We start from the raw sequence: 24,202 nt of genomic DNA on the forward strand, positions 1-24,202 counted from the left end.
TAGGGAAGTGGGGGTGGAAGTATGGGGGACTTTTGGGATAGCATTGGAAATGTAATTGAGGAAAATACATAATAAAAATTAAAAAAAAAGAAAAAAAACTTGAAATCACAGTGAAGTATTTCTAAACATTGTTTTACTTGTGAATGAATGTTCTGAGTGTTTTGGAATTCCAAATAATAAAAAGATTTTAAGTAAAAAAAAAATATATCACTTCTGGCCACTGTTTTCAGGGCCAGCCCTTACCTCCTGAGCATGGTAAAGTAGGCCCATCACCCTTCCTCCTTCAACGCCAGTGCCACAGTCTCGCTGTGGCGCTCATGCTGGCTGGCCTCATGGGATGCTTCTACAGAGAGGAACTAGAGTAAAATTTCCTCTGACCTTCAGGGGCTCTGTTGAGCAAACAGAGCCACATGTGGCATTTTCTAAGTGACCGAGGCACCTGTGTGTCATCCTTCAGGTGGCCATTCTCATCCTGCTGCTCTGAGCCACTGGGACACACGGTTTCCTCTTAATAACCATAACATAAGACTGTCTTGTAGTGTGATGCTCTCAAGAAAAGTATACAGGTGAGGGGCCATCGAAGGCAGAGCTGCATCTTAGGGACCACTAATAAAACACATTCCAGGTGGCAGGAAGGTGGCTGGAAGGATGCTCATGCTCATGAAACTATCAGAGTCACCTTTGACTTCCATGGGTGCCCAGCTCTCCTGTTCCCACAGCCAGGCGGGGGCTCACACACACCCACTGTGTGGTTTCCTCACATCTCTGCTTGGGTTTCTGAGACTCAGGTACTTTGGGTACCTTCTTTCTCAGCTCTACCAGGTAAAGTAGCTAGTGCCTGCTTCCTTTCCCAAGAACCACTTAGAGATCGAGGGTGGAGATGGGACCAGACTCTATTCATTCCACAGAGATCCTGAGTGAGCCTTAGTCTCCTTCAGGGCATCTTCAAGGTGATTCTTTCTCAGTGACACTTAAGATTTAAAGACAGGTGATTCACTCCATTCCCAATATATTTTTCAATCACAGCCATTTTAATGGTTAGCTGTGTGTGAGCTTCAGTGCAATTAGCACTTTTGAACAATCAGCTCTTACAAGATGTCTGCTCTCTTCCAGGAATCCTCTTCCCAGCTTCCCTGGCTGCTCTCCTTGCCCCAGCCCCCACCTCTCACCACATTGGCAGAGCCCTTCTACCCTTCCTCCTCTTATATTGTCTATGTTCTTAGTCTCATTCTGATCTTATGCCCCACGATGAAGAAATTCCCACAAGGGAAGGAATCAAAACATACATCTCTGTAATAAGTCCGTTTCCATCCCTGTCACATTTCCCCATGGCCCCTAGATTCTAGGATGGTAAGAGGCGCAGGTAGAGTATTTTTTGGTGTCATCCCACAGATGCCAGTCTAAACAGCCCAGTCCTCCTCACCCTGTCTCTCTGCCCCAAATCCAGTCTGTGTGAGTGTTCACACAGCTCTTCTTGTCAGAAGGACACACTTTGATGAGTATATTGGTCTCTTTGCAGATCCCTCAGGCTTGATGGGTGTTTGGAGAACAGGATGCTCTGGTTAGGTTCAACAAGGCAAACGGAAACTCATGCTTAAATCAGCTGTGGGAGTTTCAGAATTCTGAATGTTCTTCCGTCTCTCATAATTTCAGTTTATAGTGAATTGCAGGAAGTATGGTGTGCACATGAAGTCATTCCTATTACCACCCTCTAGGCATTGATTTTAGAGGAACGAGAGTGTCACACACTGGGGGTCAGTTAACTGAGTGTGTGTTGTGAAGGCTCAGGCTGGAAGCGATCATCCCATGTGTGGATCCTGCTGACAGCGATGCACTTTCACTAATTGGATGTGGGAAGCTGTTTGGCACTTCACTTTCCTGAGTGTCACTTTCATAACCTCTCACAACCCCTGCCCACCTACAGAGTCTGTCACATGGCCTCCCCCCCCCCGCCCCCCCCCCCCCCACCAGTTTGACACAAGTCTTATTACTTTCTCAATAGCACTTAGTCTGTCATATGGAGCATTAGCCTTGAAGATTTGCAGCCCATGTTGTAATTTTTTGAGGATGAAAATTGGTTAAATGACAGGAGAAATATGGTAGTTCACAAAGAAAATTCTTTGCGGGTTTCATTTTCTGTTCTAATCATTCATACCCTTGTCAGTTACCTCATTAGGTCAAGGGCTCTGAGGCATTTTGTACAAAATGGGTGTGTGTTCCAGTGACTGTGGCACACACCTTTAGAATCTGAGCAGTGACTTTCCTTCCTGTTTGGGAGAATAGTCATTTTCAAATGCCTCTAATTTTTAATTTGGAACATTAATATCGCACAATGAGGTTTGCCTCAGGAGCCCATTGAAGCTAGATGTTCCAGCTCCTCTCACATTTACCCCAAGTCTGAGAACTCCACAAACTTGAGCCAGCAGCGTCTAAGGTCAGACAGATGAGGTCGAGAGTTGTTGGATGTTGCTCTTTTACTACTTTTATTTGACTGATAGTTCCCAGACATCTGAGGCAATGTGCCTGTGCCACAGATTTGAATATTAAAGGATTCCTTCCTTCCTGGAATAATAATGAGAAGAACAGCCAAGTTCATGTTGATTGTGGAGGCAGAGAGAAACCTCCCTATCTCTCTGGGCATGTCTGGGTAACAGCCTTGTGGTCCCATGCTGCCAGCTCATATCTGGAGGAGCTGGTCAGCATGAAACAGACGCTGATGGGGACTGGGTCAGCAGAGCAGCAGAGCATGCACAGGACTCTCTTCTTGTGGTGACAGACATCACACTTCCTTCATGCTAATTTTGACAGTGACACCTTGCTCTGAAACATGAAGACATTCGTTACCGTGAGGTTTGGAATCAAAAGGTAAAAGTCAAACTAGCTCCCAAGGATTTATAAAATGCCACCTCCTCGTTCCCATAATCCTCCTGCTATTAAGGTGTGGAGTTGAGAAAGGGGATGTGAAAGGAGTTGTGAGTTCTCACATAGGCATTGTTGAGACTTCTTGACTGTAGATGCCAGAAAGGGTGCTTAATTCATAGGGACCATCCATCCTCTGAAAGAAGTCACTCTTGTAAGAGAAATGGACAGCAGGAGGACATGGAACAGTGACATTCAATGAGTCCTTGTCACCAACAGTCATTAGCATGCAAGCCGGCTGTTAGTTTTCTGTGTTTTATGTTATAGTCTTGACCAAGGGGGAGCTCCTAGAACAAAAGAAGCAGTTAATATCACACGAATTATTATTTCTTTCTGGAATGCTTTGTATTTTTAGCACCAATGAGATCCTTCTCCGTCCCAGTGTGCCTCTAAAAATTTAAAGAGAATCAAAGAATGCATAATTTATATCTGTCCCAGAGGCAACAGAGTGACTCACTGGTGTCCATGAAGGAATGACTTTAAATTTCATGTCTTATGCAAGAGGTGATTTTTATGTGAAAACTGCAAGAACTGGCCTCAGGGATCTCTAGGTAATTATCCCTCTAGCAGCAGAGAGAGGTTCCAGTGGGATTATTGCTGAGAGCAGTGGTGGATCATCTATGCCCTGGTGAATCATGGTGAATCATGGTTGCCACAACGGAACACATAGCAACCGTTACCCTGCACAGAGCACACCTCACTTTAACCCCGAAGAGCTCCACTGTGGCTTGTGTGTCTCAAAGCGCAGCCGAGTCTAGATTTCCTGTGGAAGAATTCAGGGCTTGCTTATCACAACAGTCCCTCAAACTTGTTTTCTTCACTTTGCTCCCCAGGGCATTCTGATGATGGAGCCAGTGAATCCATTAGTCCTTGACTCCCCTCTGCTGCTTGCATTTTGCCAGAGGCTCCTCACCCAAACGCCGGGCATATGGAATGCTGGATTTGGAAAGGCCTTGGTGGCTTCTAAGAGAAGAGATGTCAGAATTATATTCTTCTATCCTCAGCTTTGTAAAAATCCATGTCTTATTCTTTGAGCCAATCTAGTTTTAGCATTAGATGATTGTTTTGTTCTCTGGGAAAATCCCAATGCCAAGGAACAAAATTGTACAGCCTACCTAGTAAGGGAAGGGGCTTTTCTAAGCAGCAAAAGGCTAGAAGACCTAGGAAGACCTATATTTGAGCTTGATTTCTCTATTGCCTCTTGTTTATCAATGTACACTATATATATGTAGATACATGTACTTTAGATTCCAGATGGCAATCTTTATTTTTCATCAGACAATTGTCATGATAAGCCCATGGTCTCTTAATATGTGAAAAGCTTTCTGGATATCAGAGTGCCCTATCCCCATGGGTCCTGTGTTCTTTTTGTCTCTGGGGTGAGTCTAGTTCCTGGCCCCTCCCACAACAATATGTAAATATGTAGAAAGCAAACATGGGTTAAGAGATTCGCCATTGTGACCCCTTCATCTCTCAAACAAGGACTGGAAGCCTTGGGTCCCTTCTCTCTTATTTATATAATAATCTCCACCAAAACTGATTTTAAGCCATAATCATTCTGCACAGCTTCTCCCACGAGTTCAGATGTTGTTAAGCAAAAACAAGAGACAAATTCTATTTGTGTCCATGATGATATTTGTTACCAATATGGCTGAAGTGGAGAACGATGCAGCCACTCAGAAACAGAAGACTCCTCAGCCATCCACCAAGCTGAGCTGCTTAGCCCCAGGCCTGTATCTGGGCAGCTTATGCAAGGTGGAAGAGAACAGTGGGTCACCGATTCTGTGCAACTGAGGAGCTTGTGGGAGAATAAATCACTATTTCTCAAGGAGAAATGGAAGCAGAGACTATAGGCTTTACAGAGACTACTTTGCCTTTCTTCTCTGGAACTAGGAGGAATGGGGTAACAGATATCCTATCAGTACCATCAAGGATAGTGGAACAATATCCTGGTTCTTGTAGGAAGCCCAGAATCTACCTGCCTTTGCTTATTTTTGAATGCATCTTTCCCCATTACTCATTTATCTTCCCGTCCCCTGCCCATCTTGGCAGGCACAGAAGGCTTCTTCCATAGTCAGTCTCTAGGCTGAATCTGGATGACACCCAGCCCTTTGCCCTGACTGAAGCTGCTTTACCTGGTTCTTTGCCAACACAGATACAGCTGTGAGTCAGGATCTGCTATCCCCTGAACACTCTTCCCCATAAAGTCTAGAGTATTCCCATGTCTTAGTTTTTGATCCTTGTGACCATCATGAGACCCTAACCTGATTGATGCTCATTTTTATTCTAAATTCCCTTTGCCTTTGATACCTCAGGCTTCTAGGCTGTTCTCTATCATTCCCCTCTGTCATTCTCCTCATTGTTTCTTCAGGGATCCTCAAATTTTTAGACCAAATGTCAGATAAACTGTGGGGTTCTTTCCCCACCTCCTTTTCTTGTCTTTCATTGCATCCCCTTTCAACAACTGGCTTTAAACCCTGCCTGTGTATGGATGGACAACCCCCACCCCCAATGTCTATCTTCAGTTTGAAGCCCTGTGTTCAGCTCTTGTTTGAGGTTTCCAATTTTATGTTTTCTTCTGTGGCATAGCTAACTGGGAGTTTTAAATTTAAATGTTTTCAAGTGAAACAAATTATATTTTACATTATAATCCTTTCCTATTTTTCATTTCCTTTCTTGGTTAAATTCATCAATATTCCATTTGCTTCCTAAATAGAAAGTCTTGAAGACATCCTCAGCTATTTTTAGTGTCTTGAACAATGTTAAATGTTAAAGAAACAGACACCTAGAAGGGGAGCCGTGAGGCTCAGGAGTTCAAGGTCATCACTAGTTGTGTGTCAAGTTCAGTATTATCTTAGGCTGCACATCTAATCAATCAACCAATAAATAAATTAGTAAGAAAGGAAGAGCAAAGGACACTGAGACAATGCTAAGTATTTTGCTCATGACGTTTATAGACATTAGTGTGAACTGATTTTAAAAGCATATACTTATATGTGACTATGGAGCTAATTATGAGCAAGACATAGACTATTTGAATTAGTCAGGGTTCTCTAGAGTCAAAGAATTTATGGGTTGTCTCTCTATATTAAGAGAATTTATTGTAATGACTTACAGTCTGTAGTCCAGCTAACCCAATGATGGGCAACTGTGAATTGGAAATCCAAGAATCTAGTAGTTGCTCTGCCCCACGAGGCTACTTGTTTCACCTGGTCTTCTGTCTAAGCTGGAATCCTGAAGAAGTAGGTTCCAACAGATGTGCTGGCAAGTAAGTGCAAGCAGATGAAGAAGAGTGAGTCTTCCTTCTTCCAGTGTCCCTATGTAAGCTTCTAGCAGAAGTCATGGCCCAGATTAAAGGAGTTCCCACCATGCCTGGATCTGGATCTTGCTCTGTTCCAGGCTGGCCTTGAACTCAGAGTTCTATTTGTCTCAGGCTCTTGGGATTAAAGGCACAGACTCCCTCACCTAGGCCTAAGATGTTTTCATGGCCACTAAACCTCAAGATCTCCACGTCCAGATCCAGGTCAGAAGTCTGTATCTTCTAGCCTCAAGATCTAGGTCAAAGGTGTTCCCTGCATTTCTGAATTGTAGTTTATTCCAGATGTAGTCAAACTGACAATATTATATTTTATAAGTAAGGCTGCTATGAACATAATGGAACATGTGTACTTGTTATATGTTGGAGTATCGTTTGGGTATATGCCTAGGAGTGGTATAGCTGGGTCTTCAGTAGAACTATTCCCAATTTCCAAAGTGGTTGTACCAGCTTGCAATCCCACCAGAAATGGAGGAGTATTCTTTCTCCACATCCTCGCCAGCATCTGCTGTTCCCTGAGTTTTTTATTTTAGCCATTCTGTTTGGTGTAAGGTGGAATCTCAGGGTCATTTTGATTTGTATTTCCTGATGACAAAGAATGTTGAACATTTTTTTAGGTGCTTCTTGGCCATTAGAGATCCCTCAGTTGAGAATTCTTTCTTTAGCTCTGTATACCCCATTTCTTAATTGGATTATTTGGTTTTCTGGAGCTTGACTTCTTGAGTTCTTTGTGTATTTTGGATATTAGCCCTCTATCAGTTGTAGGGTTGGTAAAGATCTTTTCCCAATCTGTTGGTTGCCGTTTTGTCCTATTGACAGTGTACTTTGCCTACAGAACCTTTTCAGTTTCATGAGGTCCTAATTTCTCTCTAATTGATCTTAGAACCTGAGGCATTGATGTTCTCTTCAGAAAAATTTCCCCTGTGCTGATGTGTTCAAGGCTCTTTCCCACTTTCACTTCTATTAGATTCAGTGTATCTGGTTTTATGTGGAGACCCTTGATCCAGTTGGACTTGAGCTTTGTACAAGGAGATAAAAATGGATCAACTTTTATTCTTCTACATGTAAACCCTTAGTTAGACTAGCACCATTTGTTGAAAATGTCTTTTTTCCACTGCATGATTTTGCCTTCTTTGTCAAAGACCAATTGACCATAGGTGTGTGGGTTTATTTCTAGGTATTCAATTCTATTCCATTGATCTACCTGTCTGTCTCTGTACAGATACCATGCAGTTTTTATCACTATTGCTCTGTAGAATAGCTTGAGGTCAGGGTTGGTGATTCCCCCAGATGTTCTTTTATTGTTGAGAATGGTTTTGGCTGTCCTAGGTTTTTTGTTATTCCAGATGAAGTTGAGAATTACTCTTTCTCCCTCACTGAAGAATTGAGTTGGCATTTTGATGAGGATTGCATTGAATCTGTAGATTGCTTTTGGTAAGATGGTCATTTTCACCATGTTAATCCACAAGCATGAGAGATCTTTCTATCTTCTGAGGTCATCTTCAATTTCTTTCTTCAGAGACTTGAAGTTCTTGCCATACAGATCTTTCACTTGCTTGGTTAAAATTACTCCAAGATACTTTATATATTTGTTACTATTGTGAAGGGTTTTGTTTCCCTAATTTGCTTTCTCTGCCCGTTTATCCTTCGAGTAGAGGAAGACTACTGATTTGTTTGAGTCAATTTTATATCTGCACTTTGCTGAAGTTGTTTATCAGGGAATGTTGATAGAATGTTTGGGGTGACATATATACTATCATATCATTTTCAAATAGTGATACCTTGACTTTTTCTTTCCAATTTGTATCCCTTTGACCTCCTTTTCTTAACTAGTTGTTCTACCTAGAACTTTGAGTACTATACTGAATAAAGAGAGAGTGGGCAGCCTTGCCTTGACCCTGATTTTAGTGGGATTGCTTCAAGTTTGTCCCCATTTAATTTGATGTTAGCTGGTAGTTTGTTGTATATTGCGTTTTTAGGTATGTGCCTTGAATTCTTGATCTTTTCAAGTCTTTTAACATGAAAGTTTGTTGTATTTTGTCAAAGACTTTTCCAGCATCTAATGATATGATCATGTGATTTTTTTCTTTGAGCTTTTTTTAATATAATAGATTAAGTTGATGGATTTCTGCATATTGAACACTCCTGAATCCCTGGGATAGAGCCTACTTTTTCATGGTGAATGATCCTTTTGATGTGTTCTTGGATTCAGTATGTGAGAATTTTATTGAGTATTTTTGCATTGATATTCATAAGTAATATTGGTCTCAAGTTCTCTTTCTTTGTTGGGTCTTTGTGAGGTTTAGGTACCAGCATAACTCTGGCTTCATAAAATGAATTAGGTAGTATTCCTTCTGTTGCTATATTGTGGAATAGTTTGAAAAGTATTGGTATTAGGTCTTCTCTGAAGCTCTGATAGACTTGTGCACTAAAACCATCTGGCCATAGGCTTTTTTCTTTTTCTTTTTCTTTTTCTTTTTCTTTTTCTTTTTCTTTTTCTTTTTCTTTTTCTTTTTCTTTTTTTTTCTTTTCCTTTTCCTTTTCCTTTTCCTTTTCCTTTTTCTTTTTCTTTTTCTTTTTCTTTTTCTTTTTCTTTTTCTTTTTCTTTTTCTTTTTCTTTTTCTTTTTCTTTTTCTTTTTCTTTTCTTTTCTTTTTTTGGTTGGGAGAATTGTAATGCCTGCTTCTATTTCCTTAGTGGTTATGGGACTATTTAGATAGTTTACCTCATCCAGATTTAACTTTGGTACCTGGTATCTGTCTAGAAAATTATTCATTTCATCTAGATTTTCTAGTTTGTTGAGTTTAGGCTTTTGTAGTAGGATCTGATGATTTTTTATGTTTTCTCAGTTTCTGTTGTTATGTCTCCCTTTTCATTCTGATTTTGTTAATTTTTTTTTTTTTATTTTTTTTTTTACTGTCTGTGCCCTTTAGTTAGTCTGGCTAAGGGTTTATCTATTATGTTGATTTTCTCAAAGAACTAGCTCTTAGTTTTGTTGCTTCTTTTTATAGTTCTCCTTGTTTCTAATTCATTGATTTCAGCTATGAGTTTAATTATTTCCTGCCCTCTACTCCTCATGGTTATAGTTGCTTCTTTTTGTGCTAGAGCTCCCAGGTATGTTGTTAAGTTGCTAGCTTAGGATCGTTCCAATTTCTTTATGAAGGTACTCAGTGCTATGAATTTTTCTTTTAGCACTGCTTTCATTGTATCCCATAAATTTTGGTATGCTGTGTCTTCATTTTCATTAAATTCCAGACCATCTTTAATTTCTTTCTTTATTTCTTCCCTGGCAAAGATATCATTGAGTAGAAAGTTATTAAGTTTCCATGCATATGTGGAATTTCTCTTTTATTGTCATTATTGAAGACCAGCCTTACTCTGGGGTAATCTGATAGGATGCATGGAATTATTTCAATCTTCTTGTCTCTGTTGAGGCTTTTTTTGTGTCTGATTATATGGTAAGTTTTGGAGAATGTACCATGAGGTCCTGAGAAGAAGGTATATTCTTTTATTTTAGGGTGAAATGTTCTGTAGATATCTATTAATCCATTTGGTTCATAACTTGTTATTTTCACCATATTTCTGTTTAGTTTCTGTTTCCATGATCTCTCTGTTGGTGAGAGTGTTGAAGTCTCTCACTATTATTGTATGAGGATCCATGTGTGTTTTGAGCTTTAAGTAACATTTCTTTTAGAAATGTGGTTGCTCTTGCATTTGGGCTGTTGATGTTCAGAATTGAGAGTGCATCTTGGTGGATTTTTTTCTTTGATGAGTATGAAGTGTCCTTCCCAGTATCTTTTGATAACTTTTAGTTGAAAATCTATTTTATTGGCTATGAGAATGGCTACTCCATCTTGTTTCTTGGAACTATTGGCTTATAAAATTTTTTCCAGCCTTTTAGTCTGAGGTAATGACTATCTTTGTCATTGATGTGTGTTTCTGGTATGCAAGAAAACACTGGGTCCTGTTTCTGTATCCAGTATCTATTAGCTTACGTCTTAACATTGGGGAATTGAGTCCATTGATGTTGAGAGATATTAAAGATCAATGATGGTTGGTTCCTGTTATTTTTGTTATTAGTGGTGGTGTTAAAGTTTGTGTGGTTCTCTTCTTTTGGGTTTGTTGTGAGGTGATTAATTTTTTGGGTTTTCTTGGCTATAGTTAGGATCTCTCCTTATTTTAGAGTTTTCCTTCTAGTATGCTCTGTAAGGCTGGATTAGTAGAAAGATAGTTTAAATTTGTTTTGTCATGTAATAACTTGGTTTCTCCATCTATGGTGATTGAGAATTTTGCTGGGCTAGCATTTGTGTTCTCTGGGTCTGAATGACATCTGTCCAAGATCTTCTGGCTTTTAGATTCTCTGTGGAGAAGTCTGGTGTAATTCTGATAGGTCTGTCTTTTTATATTACCTGGCTTTTCCCCCCTTACAGCTTTTAATATTCGTTCTCTTTTTTCTGTGTATTTAGTGTTTTGATTATAAGGTGATGAAAGGAATTTCTTTTTGAGTCCAATTATTTGGTGTTCTGTAGGCTTCTTATATGTTTATGACCATCTCTTTCTTTTGGTTAGGGAAGTTTTCTTCTATGATTTTGTTGATGTTTTCTGGCCCTTTGCATTGGGAATCTTCTCTCTGTTCTATTTCTATTATTCTTAGGTTTGGTCTTTTCATTGTGTCCTGAATTTCATGGGTGTTTTGAGTTAGGAACTTTTTGCACTTTCTATTTTCTTTGACTGTGATGTCTATATCTTCTGTGATATCTTCTATGCCTGAGATTCTCTCTTCTATCTCTTGTATTCTATTGGTGATGCTTGCATCTATAACTCTTGATCTCTTTTCTAGGGTTTCCATCTCCAGAGTTACCCCCTTTGTGATTTCTTTATTGATCCTATTTCCATTTTTAGATCCTGGACAGTTTTGTTCAATTCCTTTACCTGTATAATTGTGTTTTCTTGTATTTCTTTGATGAAGTTATGTCCTTCTTAAGGTCCTCTATCATCTTCCTGGGATGGGATTTTAGGTCAGAATCTTGCTTTTCCGGTGTGTTAGAATATCCAAGGCTTGCTGTAGTGAAAGAACTGGGTTCTGATGGTGCAAAGTAGCATTGGTTTCTGTTGATTATGTTCTTGTGCTTGCCTCTTGCCATCTGGATATCTCAGATGTTAACTGACCTTGCTATCTCTGACTGGATCCTGTCCCTGCTGTGAGCCTGGTTATGATGGAATTCCTGGGAGTCCAGTTATCTCTGAGTGTGGGCATAGAGGCTGGGGGCCAGAGCACCTGATCTGTTTCTGGGAGCAGTTATGGACTGGAAGCATGATGTGTCTTCAGCAGGGCAGATAGGTTCTGAGTAAACTGGGCCCCGTGGGGGTCCCTTTTAGGCAAGGTATTGGGGTAGGGAATGTCTCACCTGTGGGCCTGGTTGTGATGGATCTCCTGGGAGTCAAGCTGCCTCTGGGAGTATGGGAGGGTGTCTGGAGTGCCTGCTGTGCCCTGGGCTGAGTTGCAGGCTGGAAGTAAGATGTGTCTTAGGGAGGGCAGTGTGGATCTTGAGTTTTCTTAAGTAGTTAACAAATGAATGTACATGAAAGAAAGGACACCACCACAGCATTTGAAGTGCCATGGTATGACCAGGTTCATTTGGGGATTGTGTGATGGTGGAGAGCCATGATATAAAGCTGAGATAGGCAGCTGCACTAGTGTGGGAAGATTGTTCCTATTCTGCTAAAAAGGTTTCCGTCCATCCTAAGTAGAAGTTTGAATGAAAGAACGCCTCTATTCCTGCATGTAGTAATTTAAGGGGAAGCGCCTCTTTCTTAGAACCTTACTGGAGTCTCTTCTGTGTAGAACCATCATAAAATCAAGAGTTTCAAGATGAAAATCACTGAGGCCAGCAAGACTGCTCAGCAGGTAGTGTTTACTATTAAAGCTGATAACCTGAGCTCAATGCCCATGATCCACAGGTAAAAAAAAAGAGAGAGACAATTTGTGCAAGTTTCCCTATGACCTCCACATTCAGGGGTGTGGAACGTGAGTATATAGATACACACACACACACACTCTGTCTCCATCTCTGTCTCTGTCCCTGTCTCTGTCTCTGTCTCTGTCTCTGTCTCTCTCTCTCTTTTAAACACACACACATACACACACACACAAATATTAACTAGTGAATTGAGTAGTGAAGACAATTTTCATGAGTATTGAAGGTCTGTCTGTCTGTCTGCTTACCTGCTTAACAGCTACTCTCGTCAGTCCATTTGTTTATATTGCCATGGGTGCTTCTGGTTTTTTGTTTGATTGTTTGTGTTTGTTTTATCTGATTCTTGTTTTTCTTTCTTTCTTGGAAAAGTTTAACATTCTTCTATTGATTTATTGACATAATTTTATACGATACTTAATTTTTTCTTTCAGTTATTTAAAAAATATTCCCCCTTTTATTAAACGGAAATAGTTTCTTTCCCCAGACAATATATTCTGAATACTCTTTTCCTCTCCTTCTACTTGTCCCAGTTCCTCCCCTCCTCTCCCCTCCCCTCCCCTCCCCTTCCCTCCCTTCTCTTCCCCTCCTGTCTCCTCTGGGACCNTCCCCTCCTGTCTCCTCTGGGACCACTCCCTTTCTGTCTCTTATTAGAAAAGAACAGACTTCTAAGAGCCAACAACAAAGCATAACAAAATAAAGGATAATAAGGCAAACTAAAAACCACCCCATCGAAGTTGGACAAATCAACAGAAGGAAAAGATGCCCAGGAAAAGGCACGAGAGTCAGGGATGCTCACACACTCAGGAGTCCTATAAAGATATTGAACTGAGTGTAGGCCATTGTATCCATGCAGAGGACCTGGTGCAGGGCTGTGGAGGCCCCATGCTTTCTGCCTGAGTTTATTAGCCTTGCTCAGTTGCTTCTGAGGGCCTCACTCTCCCGGCGTCCTCTATCCCTCCTGCTCTTGAGCTCTTTCAGCCTTGTCTTCCACGGGCTTCCCTGAAGGGAGGGATTTTCATAGGGCACTTTCATTTGTGCTTGCTGGTGCACGTCACTTGCTGGGTTCCTGCCACATTGACCTCTTGCTTCCCAACCCTCTCCAGGTATCCTCCTGCTGCTCTCCTGTCACTCACATCATCACTCACTCCCTCTTTTCTACTCTTCCTCCCCCATCTCCTTCTATAAAGTGTCCATTTCTGCAGTAGAAAAAAATAAAGCCATTTCTCCCATCCTTTAAGAATTGATCATCATGGGTTTTGCATGTGTTATTGAGTTCCTGTGGGTATGCATGCCAGTGCACACATGTACAATTTCTAATTCCTCATGTTGGTTCTAGACATTCAGCTTCGGTCTTCATGTTTGAGGATAGCCCGGTAGGTATACTGAACTGTTTCCATAGCCTCTGGTTTAGGTTTTCATGATGTTAGCCATTCTTACTCAGGAGAGATAGAATCCTAAAATCGTTTTAATACTGATTTTATGTGTGTGTGTGTATGTGTGTGTGTACATACAGGTGTCACAGTGCATGTTCGGAGGTCAGAATGCAACTTGTGATATTTGGTTCTCTCCTTCCACCATGTGGGTATTAAGAATCAAACTCAGGTCATCAAACTTGACAGCAAGGATTTTTACCTCTGCACTCTCTAGCTGGCCATTAAATTTCTTATTGTTTTTGGTTTTTGAAATAGGCTTTCTCCATGTAATCATAGCTGTCTTGGAACTCACTTTGTAGATCAAGCTGGCTTGGAACTTAGGGATTCTTCAGGGATTTGCCTGCTTCTGCCTCCCAAGTGCTGGGACTAAAGGCATGTACCACCGTGGCTGGCCTTTTTTTCAGTTTCTATTTTTGTCAAAGTACTTTCAATAGGCATTTCTCTGATAGGTGAAGGCATTGAATACATTAAATATTTATTTGTCTCTTTAGTATTTTTTTTTTGAGAAATATATATTCAGCTCACTAGTCCACTTATTGATGGGAAGACTTGAATTTCCTGTCTGTTTAATTTTCACAGTTCTTTACAAATCCTCTATACTAATCCAGGTTTGAGGAGTACTGGCAAAGATGACTTCCATTCCACAGGGCAGCTGTCCACTGTGCTGAAAATTCCTTTGCTGTGAAGAAACTTTTATATTCTCACGATCCTATTGGTCCATTCTTGGTGCCATTTCCCTTGTTACTGGAACCCTTGCCAGAAAGACCTCTCCTATGTTTCTCTGTTGATATATCATACTCCAATAGTTCCAGCCTTCCCTGTTTTGTTCTCAGGCCTTTGATCCACTCAGAACTGAGCTCTTACAGAGTGAGGGGTACAAATCTGGCTTCCTTCTTCAAGTGCATTTCTAGTGTCCCAAGAAATGTTTGCTAAAAAGGATGCTCCTTTTCCAATGTGTGTTTTTGTCAGTGTTGTCAAATGAAGTGGGTGTAGCTGTATAGTTTATTCCTGCATCCTCTATTTACGTATTTGGTTGGCCTGCGCACCTCTTCCTGGAGCCTTTGTTGTTTGACGTTGTTCTATGATTCGAATGAGTTTTGTGATGCCTCCAAGAACATTTTGCCTGCTTAGTATTAAATCTAACTATCCTAGGTTTGTGTGTGTGTGTGTGTGTGTGTTTCCATGTGGATTTTAGGGTTTGTTTTTCTATTTCAATAAAGAATGTTGTTGGAATATTTATGTATTGAGTATATAGGGCAATTTTGTTAATGTATGCATTTCCACAGCATTGAGCCTGCCATCTCTCCATCTTCTGCAGTTGCTTTCTTCAGTGTCAAGTTTATGTTTAGGAGGTCTCCTACCTCTTTGCTTAGGCATCTTCATGAGCATCTAGCTTCCCTTTGTGAAGGTACAGTGAACCTGGATGTTTTTTCCTGTCTTCTCTCGAGGAAAACCCGTTGGCATATAGAAAATGCTGATCTTTGTATGTTGCTCTGACATCTTGTCCCTCTCTGCATGCTTTAGATTGAGTTTTCCTGTGGAATATGTAGAGTTGGAAGTATAAGATCATGCCATCTGCTGCTCGACTTCTTCCCTTTCTCTCTGCATCCCATTGATTTCTTCCTCTCATTGCTCTAGGTAAGACATCAAGCACATATTGAATGATGGGAATATTTTCTCAGTCCAGATTTCAAAATAAATGCTTGATTTCCCTCCCTTTACTAAAATGATCACTGCATTTATTTTAAATATGGCTCTCACTATGTTCAGATATATTTCTTCTATACTAGTGTTTTCAGGACTGTACCTGGACCGTCATTAAATATCTTTTCTGTTTCTACTGAGATGCTTGTATTGATTCCGTCTTTAAGTCTGCTTATGCAGTTTATTAGATTTGTTGGCTCAAAGAGGGAGAACCCACCTCATGTCCCTGAGATGAAACCAACTTGGATATGATGTAGCATATCTGTGATGTACTCTTAATGTCCGTTTGCAAGTATTTTGTTGAGAATTTTTATGTCTATGTTCATCAGAGAAATTTCTGTGTTTTTTTTTTTCCGTTATGTCTTTTTCTGGCTTGGGGCTATAGTTTAATATTAACTTTGCAGAATGAATTTGGTAATGTTCCTTCCTGTTGTATTTTTCAAAACAGTTAAAGAGGTTTTAGTTCTTCCTTCAAAGGTTAGTGTGATCCACCAATCAAGCTTGTCCTGGACTCTTCTGTGGGGGACACTGTTAAAATATAGCTGCGTTTTCATTGCTTGTCCTTAACGGTCTGCTTAAATTGTTTATAATTTCTTGATCTCATTTCATAGGTTATATTTCTTTAGGAATTTGTCTAGCTCTTTGAGATTTTTTGGCCTTGGATAATATAAGATTTCAAAGAACTGCCCAGTGAGTGTTTGGATTTCATTAGAAGTCTCTTAGAGCAACCCCTATGTCATGCGTAGTTTTGTTACTGTGGGTCTTTACTCGTTTGGTTAGCTTTACTAAGGATTTGTGAACCTTGCTTATCTTTTCAAAAGGCCAACTCTTTATTTGGCTGAATCTCTGCATTGTTCTTTTATTATCTATTTTATTAATTTCTGCCTAAGTCTATTACCGATTTCTACCTCCTACATTTGGGCTTGGCTTCTTCTTTTTTTCTAGAACCTTAAATTGCATCGTTATATTATTTATTCAACATCTCTCTGATTTTTTTTAAATGAAAGCACTCATAGCTATGAACTTTCCACTTAGAACTTCCTTAGTTGTATCTGAGAGGTTGCTATCATTTTTAATTGGTTTTATGCATTCAGATATTTTTCCTTTCTCATTTTTTGCTTTCCTGACTCTTAGGGTTGCTGATGGGAGATCTTGTTATTGCAATGAATTTCTCTTGCAGGTGAGTTGGTGTTTTTCCCTTTTAGTTTTGAGTATTGTTTATTTTGTTGTTCTAAATTTCTTTGTTGGATTTTTTTAAAAATGCTTTTCCTATAATGGGTCGTAGAGCAGTTCTTCTCTCGTCATGTCTATTTGGATGCCAGCTTTTTTCTCTGTATTTGGGAAATTTTCTTCTCTCATTTTGTTCAGTGGATTTCCTGTCTTTAGACTTTATTTCAGCTCCTTCTTCTTTGTGGCAGGGGTGGTTTGTATGTGTTCAAAAGAGATCCTAATTAGATCAAGGAAGTAGGGATCTAGAAAGGACCAACGTGAGTTAAAAGTGTGTACAGAAAGGCTGGTTGAATTGCGGCATGGCTTAGAAAGGGGGAAGTTGGACAGGAAGGGGAACCTTTTAAGAGGCTGTTGAAGTACTTAGAAAGGGGGAAGTTGGACAGGAAGGGGAACCTTTTAAGAGGCTGTTGAAGTACTTAGGAAGGGGGAAGTTGGACAGGAAGGGGAACCTTTTAAGAGGCTGTTGAAGTACTTAGATGGAAGTGATGGATGGATTGTAAGGGAATACACTCATGTTTAAGGACTTGGAGCTCATCGGTGTCCATTAAGTGTTTCTTAAAGCTGCATTTTACGGCATAACACCATTCACTCAATGGCTTTTTGAAATATAAATGTTTACTATCTACACACGCTGTAAGCACAGAGGGTTTGACAGACTTATACCTGTGGGTAATGGGTGTCATAAAAATCATCACGTTATACTGTCGACCTGCCCAGCCTTGTCATTCTCAAGTCAGACCTGTGGGTAGCCAGCACTAACAGATGCAACTTGGCTTTTGAATAAAATGTGTCTAGTCTCATCAATGCAATGAATTTCAAAAATCTAATGATTGTGGACACAAAAATAACAGCAATAACAGTCACAAACTTGCAGATCAGTCCAGGAGCATGACTGACCGCATATGGAGAAAGACAGGACCCGCCCCCACCTAGAAACAGGTGTGGGGTTGGTGTGTGTGGCAGTTTTAGGAGCTTGGTTCTTTCTTACTTGTGCATTTTGTCTTTCTTAACTGATAATTGCTTTGACTCCTAGAAGTTCAAGGGGAGTTGGCCCATGTAAGGAAAATGTTCCTGGGAGGAGGTTGTCAGACAGGCACACTGGTATGGTTAAAGTCTGACCTCCACAGTAGTTTGGTTGAAATCTAACTGTCTCCCATTTGGTGACTAGAGTGACTGGTCCCTGCCTTCTTGTGGGAACCATCTGACATGGTGTCTGATCAGCTTCCTCGGCACAGCTGGAATGTTCAGGGATGTTTAGTGTGTTCTTGATGTACGCCATTCTCCACAGATAGTGTATGTGTCCTAGGCCTGTGTCTGCTCCGGAAGGTACCATGTACACCAGGCCAAGAGAAAATGGCTTTTGAATTAGCTTTTCAAGGCAAAACATTTATCTGACAGCTTTTACCAAAATATGTGGCTATAGTTATATGCCATCCTAAATAAGTCAACCTTATAAATAACAGTGCCACTTGTCAAAGAAGTGAGAAAGAGGTGTTATTCCACCACAAAGGAAGATTCATCGCCTAGGGATTTTTCATATTATGTTTTTCAAGTACAATAGATCAAACTTTTTTATAGAGGGGGAACATTTCTGTGGTATTTTGTTTTTAGAGGCCCAAAGTAAACATGTTATAATGTCAGAATGCTTTAAAACCCAAACAGACTGTATTCTCATTAGAGAGCAGCCTGGCTGAAATTCATAAATTGAAATATGCTGCCATAAAATTTATTGTAAACAAAAATCCTTGAAAAGGCATGTATGCTATTCCATAAATATCAAGCTTTGGGTTTTACATGCGAAGATGCAGGAAGTGACATAATCAAAGCCTGATGCATGGAATCGTGATTTACAAATCTTCTTTTTAATGCTGTTTCTTCCCCTCGTGGGCTGTGAGGAGGCGGTGCGCAGGTGAAACCCTGACCCCTTCCTCGGAGCTGATGCTTCTGCTCTTCAGTTCCGTGTCTTTAAATCCTGATCGTTCATGACTCTCACGCTCCTTCTTTTTATAAAATTAATTAATTATTAGGGCACAGCTAGACAGAGGTAAAATGATCTTTGAGAGTTACATTAATCATTTCAAGTAATTAAAAAAATTTAACAAAGCGCTTTAGGCAGGCAGTTTATTAGATACAATTTTGTTCATTTTAAAACATTAAATATTTAAAAGCACGCTAGAATGCTAGATAAAAGAGAGAATGATAGAACTCACTGGGCTGAAGATCACATTATTTTTCAAACAAAATGAGATTTTACAAAAGGATCGTCGGGCTGGGGAGATGGCTCACTGGGCCATGCAAGCCCGAGGAAATGTCTGAGAGTCCCCATAACACACATAGAGCTGGGTGGAATGCTCGCATTCATAACCCGAAGGCTGCAAGGGAGCCGGATTCAGGAAAATCCTCAGCATCTCACAGGCCAGCTGGTCTCTGAGTACGCAGTGGGCATCAAACAAGAGACCCTGTTTTAAACAAGATAAAGGTGAGGGCCAAGATACACTGCCTACTGGTCTGCACAGAAACACCCCAGCAGACCACTCTTATACAAATATGTACCACACACTCACAGACACACACACACAGAGACACACAGAGACAGACAGACAGACAGACAGACACACACACACACATACATGAATTTAAAAATGAGTGCTGGAAGAGGTCTCTCAGTGGTACAGCTCGTGCAAGGTGCTGAATTTAGTCCCTGGAATTGGGGAGACAAACTCAACAGAACGCTGGTCCGGAGAAGAAGTCCTCAATGCTGTCTATAACAGGTGTTGTTTGGTAGCAATTCTAAGGGCACCTCGGATGCTTAGACTCCGTATGGCTAAGATTCTCTTGCTTGCTTTCCCTCCTGGCCTCCCTTCTGCACTGGGGTGCAGGGGCACACACTTGTGCTTCCCCCACCCCTTAATCCACTCTTGTGCATTTTTAAAAACGTCTTTGAAAATCCAATTCACAATAGGCATGCAGTGCTCTGGTCAGATTATGAGCAAACCAATTGATGTCTTGGATAGAAAGACGCCTTTGCTTGGCTCTGTCTGCTTCTGCAGGAGGATGTTGTTCTGCTCCTTCTCGGTGTAGATGGTCCAGACAGGGTCACTGGAAATAAAGCAGGTAGGGTTGAGTCATAGGAATTCCAAATAACCTAACTCCAAAAATAGTAATGGCTCACCCTGTCGGTTTCCAGGGGTTTAGACTTTGCAAATCCTTCTGTTATGAACATGAACACTGAAGCTCACCCCCATGTAAACAACAGGTACATTTCAGCCAACTACTGAACTGGTTAAAGATCTAGTCTGTGTCAGCATTCCATCCTGATAATGACAGGCCTGAGACAGGTTAACTTGTTGAGAGGGTAAAAGAATATTTCTTTTGGATCACAGTTGGTGAGATTTTTAAGCCTTGACTTGTTGCACATGTTGTTTGGCACTTCTGGTGTGGCAGAACATCTGGCAGAAGCGTAAGATGTGACATCTGGAGTTAGGGAAACAAACAAACAAACAAACACGAGGAGCCAGTCCCCAGGGATCCAGCACCCTCCCATAGGGCCCCGCTTCTCAATCATGGCAGCCTGGAGGCTTCAGTCTGCCCACATGAGCCTCTGGGAAACAGCCAGCACCCAGCTGAGGATGGACACAACACAGCAGCTTCTAAGTGTTCTCCTCTCAGCTGATACCAGTCCTAAGCTCGGTTCCTAAGTTCTTACCTTGCACGTTCTCCTGCATAGACACTCATTTATTCCATAAGTATCCAGTTTTCTTAGTACCGTTTTAGCTAGCTGCCAGGATTTTTTTCCAGTTACATTCCAACAGAAGACAGACGTGATATTGACATTGAGAATAACAATTTGTATATTCTAACACCATAAATAAAATATATTTAGCCTCGATAAATCTTTCTTGATTTAGATGTTTCTTGAAGATCAAGTAGAATAAAATCCATGTAATAAAATAACTACAGTATTCACTTGAAATACTGAAAATATCTAAAATTTGTAAGAAGTGGAATTTTGTTCCTTGTGACTGGAACAACCAACCTTTTTGAGGAGGCAATGCAGTGGCTGGAGAGACAGCTCAGTGATGAACAAGAGGACTGCTCTTGTAGAGGACCCAGGTTCATTCTCCACCACCCACACAGGACAGTTGCCAACTGCCTGTGAGTCCAGTTCCAGATGTGTCTGCTGCTCTCTTCTCCCTTCTCTAGGCAACTGTACTCACATTCTCACATACATACTAAAATGAAAATAAAATCTTTTTTTTTTAAAGAGAGAGAAAGCAGCATGGCCTCATAGGAAAGTTGATTTTATTATTTTTAAAAAAATTTTTAAAAATCTGTTGTCCAATACCAACTGGAATATTATATTAATTCATGGTAGTAAATAACAAGTGAAGAGGGCATGTAAGTTCTGACATCCCCGGAGCCACACATTTACAGTCAGCATTTGTATTAGAAGGCATAACTTTAGCAGCAAAAAATGTGTGGCTGAAACTCAAGAAGGCAGGCAGTTCTTAAATGTCCTAATCCCAGTGACCATCAGTCATAAGTCACTTGCTACTGTCATAGTCCTGGTAGTTACAAACATTTAAAAATGGAGACCAACCACAGAAACAGAAACAGACAAACACATTAAAGGGGCCAGCATCATATCCTCTCCACCAGTGATTTTATTTTCAGAGAGACCCCAAGGGTCCTTACCAGGTTTGCCGTTCACATGTTTAAATCTCTATCCTGAAAGGTAGGTGGGTGCTGTTCTGGCCACTCATTGCCTTGGTTCCTCCCCCTCCCTCGCACTCAACCCCATCTTGTCATCATGTTTCCCTGGCAGCTCACGCTTTGATTTGCTTTTGTCCTGAGTGATTTTTTCCACTCTGCCAACTTGGAAACTCAAACAAGATAAGGAAACCAAAAGCAGGGTTTTTTTTTGTACCCCTTTAGCAGTAAATTCTGTTGACAAGGGTGGACATGTCTCAGCCCCAGGTTCCTGAGTGCTATCTTTTTTTTTTTTAATTTTTAATATTTTTTATTACGTATTTTCCTCAATTACATTTCCAATGCTATCCCAAAAGTCCCCCATAGCCCTCCCCCACTTCCCTACCCACCCATTCCCATTCTTTTGGCCCTGGCATTCCCCTGTATTGGGGCCCTGAGTGCTATCATTGTTGATGCTAAAGCTAGGAGCCCCTAGTGACTCTTTCTTTATGGAACACTTTCACTGTTCGGTGAGCACTGGAATCCAGAGAGAGAGAGAGAGAGAGAGACACAGAGAGAGAGACAGATACGGACACAGAGAAAGAGACACACAGAGAGAGAAGGAGAGAGAGACAGAGAGACAGAGACAGAGACAGAAAAACAGAGAGAAAGAGAGACAGAGATCTCCAGGCTATACAGCCAGGAGCAGGGGACAGACCACACCTCTCTCAGCATATATCAAGAAGGGCTCACAACTAAAACTGGAGTGTTTTTAGTCAGGAATGAATTTACCTTCACTTGCTCTGCTCCCAGCTTGGCTGAGCTCCTCTTTGTTCCCTTTCCAGCCTCAACCTTCTGCTATTCTGTGTTTCCCTGTTGGGTCAACTTCACATCTAAGCCACCAGTTCAGGTATAACTTCCTCAGAGAACTCCCCAACTCTAGGCCAATGACCTCTCCTGTTTTCTTGCTGGCACCCACAGAAACAATCTTGGCCACCCATTCAGAACTCTAGGCTGTGCGCCCATGCCCTCATCTCTTCCTCTAAGCCTCTTGGCCGTGCTGATGTGAAGTGGAAGCTCTGGGAGAGTAGAGGGTGTGGAGACCTTGCTGCTCTGCACTCACCTGTTGCCCCTCCCAGCAGAACCTCCGGTAGCATCCATAGGATGCCTGTGTTGAAGCACTGCATCTGTAACAGCATCAGGACCACCATCCTGGTGTGATGAAGACCTGCAGTAAGCAGCCTGTAGAGTTCTCTAACCTGTGCAGAACTGTTTCTGTGAAACAGGCTTTTCCAACCTTCTATAGAGAAACTTCAGGAACCAGGATACCTTATGAGTTCGGGATTAGCTGTTCTGAGAGCAGCTGATTCCAGTTCCTCCTCCAGAGGCAAGTAAAGCACTGTCTTATGTAAAGGAACAGAAAGCCTCTGAGGTTAACTTCTTGCCCATCTACACTTCTAGGGAAAGTGCCTTCTAGGGAAAGGCCTGTTAGACAACATCACATTCTAATCCATGTTGTTTGTATCTGAGGTACTTAGGGAAGCTTAGAGGTCACGCAGTGTTTCTGTTGATGTTTTTCTGTCTTTATGGGCACGCCAATCTTTGCTTACTTAAAACCTCTTTTTAACATTTTTATTTATTTATTAATTTAAATTTTTTCTTATCCCATACCTCCTCCCTACCCGCTGTGTCTATGTCGATGCCCCACCCTTCACCCCACCTGACCTCTTAAACTCCCTGGGGCCTCCAGTCTCTTGAGGGTTAGATGCATCATCTCTGAATGAACACAGATCCTCAAAGTCCTCTACTGTATGTGTGTTGGGGGCTTCATATCAGGTTGTATATGCTGCCTGTTTGGTGGTCCAGTGTTTGAGAGATCTCGGGGGTCAGAGAATAATTGAGACTGTTGGTCCTCCTGCAGGATCGCCCTTCTCCTCAGCTTCTTTCAGCCTTCCCTAATTCAACAACTTTAAAGTCTCTTATTCCTACCCTGTCAGCTCCTTCCTGTGTCTCTTGACTACTTCTTCAGGACCCCTTTACATGGCCTGTAGTGCGTCCTTGTCTGCCATAAGGCCTGTTAAACAATATCACATTCTAATCCATGTTGTTTGTATTTGTGATTATTATCCTGACAGACTACACTTATGTGAAACTCATGTGTGCTACTAGGGTTTCTCTCTCCATAACTTTTATTACCTGCAGCAGACCTGCCACGCTGCTGCCTTTTGCTCTCTGTCACCTGTACCTATCACCATCCTGTGGATGGGGATCGTGAGGCCGCCAAGGAAACACTTCCCAGTGAGAGAATCAGAGTGTGAACCTTGCAGCCTTCCTGTAACGACCTGCTACCCATCACATGTGCCCTGCCCTCACGCACAGAGGGGGAGAGTTCCTTGCTCCCTGGACTGGTTCCCTGGCCTCCTTTGCATGCTAATGGCAGATGTGATGAGGATCCTGCACAGAGCACAGCCAGTAGGTGATAGCTCTAGCACACTGAACCCTGAAATAAAAGGCCTGGCTAATCGTCTGTGGAGATAACAAGGGTCATCCTAAGGACTTGCTGGACTCCTTTATAATAAAACAGGAATTGCTAGATCTGCCCTTGGGTCACACACTTGGAAGAGAAGTAAGGAAATAAATAAGAACAAGGTAGAGCTTGGTAACTTTTGAGTGACCTGCAGATAGACTGCAACAAGTGGGAATGGGGCGAGGGGCGGGGTGCAGCACCATACAGAGGGTGTTGCGATTCTATGAAACTCAAGAGACATTCACTACTGAGTTCTGCTGACCGTGTTACATAAGACACACATAACATCCGGTCAGAGCACACCATGATCCTGACCAAGCTAGTATGTTTTATAGGAAGTGATGCATGGTTTAAAATTGCCTTTAAGGGACCAGCACCAGGGTAGCTAGAGTGCAGGGTCGGCTGAC

At 41.3% G+C, this 24,202-nt stretch overlaps 1 protein-coding gene across 15 annotated transcripts in view; it reads left to right on the forward strand.

Moving 5' to 3' along the window:
• The window catches only part of Enox1 (ecto-NOX disulfide-thiol exchanger 1), a 550,965-nt gene that overhangs the window by 183,464 nt on the left and 343,299 nt on the right, over positions 1–24,202 (forward strand). Inside the window, exon 1 of one of the 15 annotated variants that reach the window (XM_029469178.1) lies at positions 15,197–15,283. The exons of 13 other annotated variants lie outside the window; for them this stretch is intronic. The gene's annotated coding sequence lies outside the window, so the exon portion shown is untranslated. Of the gene's footprint in view, positions 1–15,196; positions 15,284–16,493; positions 16,530–24,202 lie in introns of those variants that run through there. One more of the 15 variants, XM_029469176.1, reaches the window with a different exon arrangement.

The sequence above is a fragment of the Mus caroli genome, chromosome 14 (assembly GCF_900094665.2).
Source record: "Mus caroli chromosome 14, CAROLI_EIJ_v1.1, whole genome shotgun sequence".
In the NCBI taxonomy this organism is placed as follows: Eukaryota; Metazoa; Chordata; class Mammalia; order Rodentia; family Muridae; genus Mus; species Mus caroli.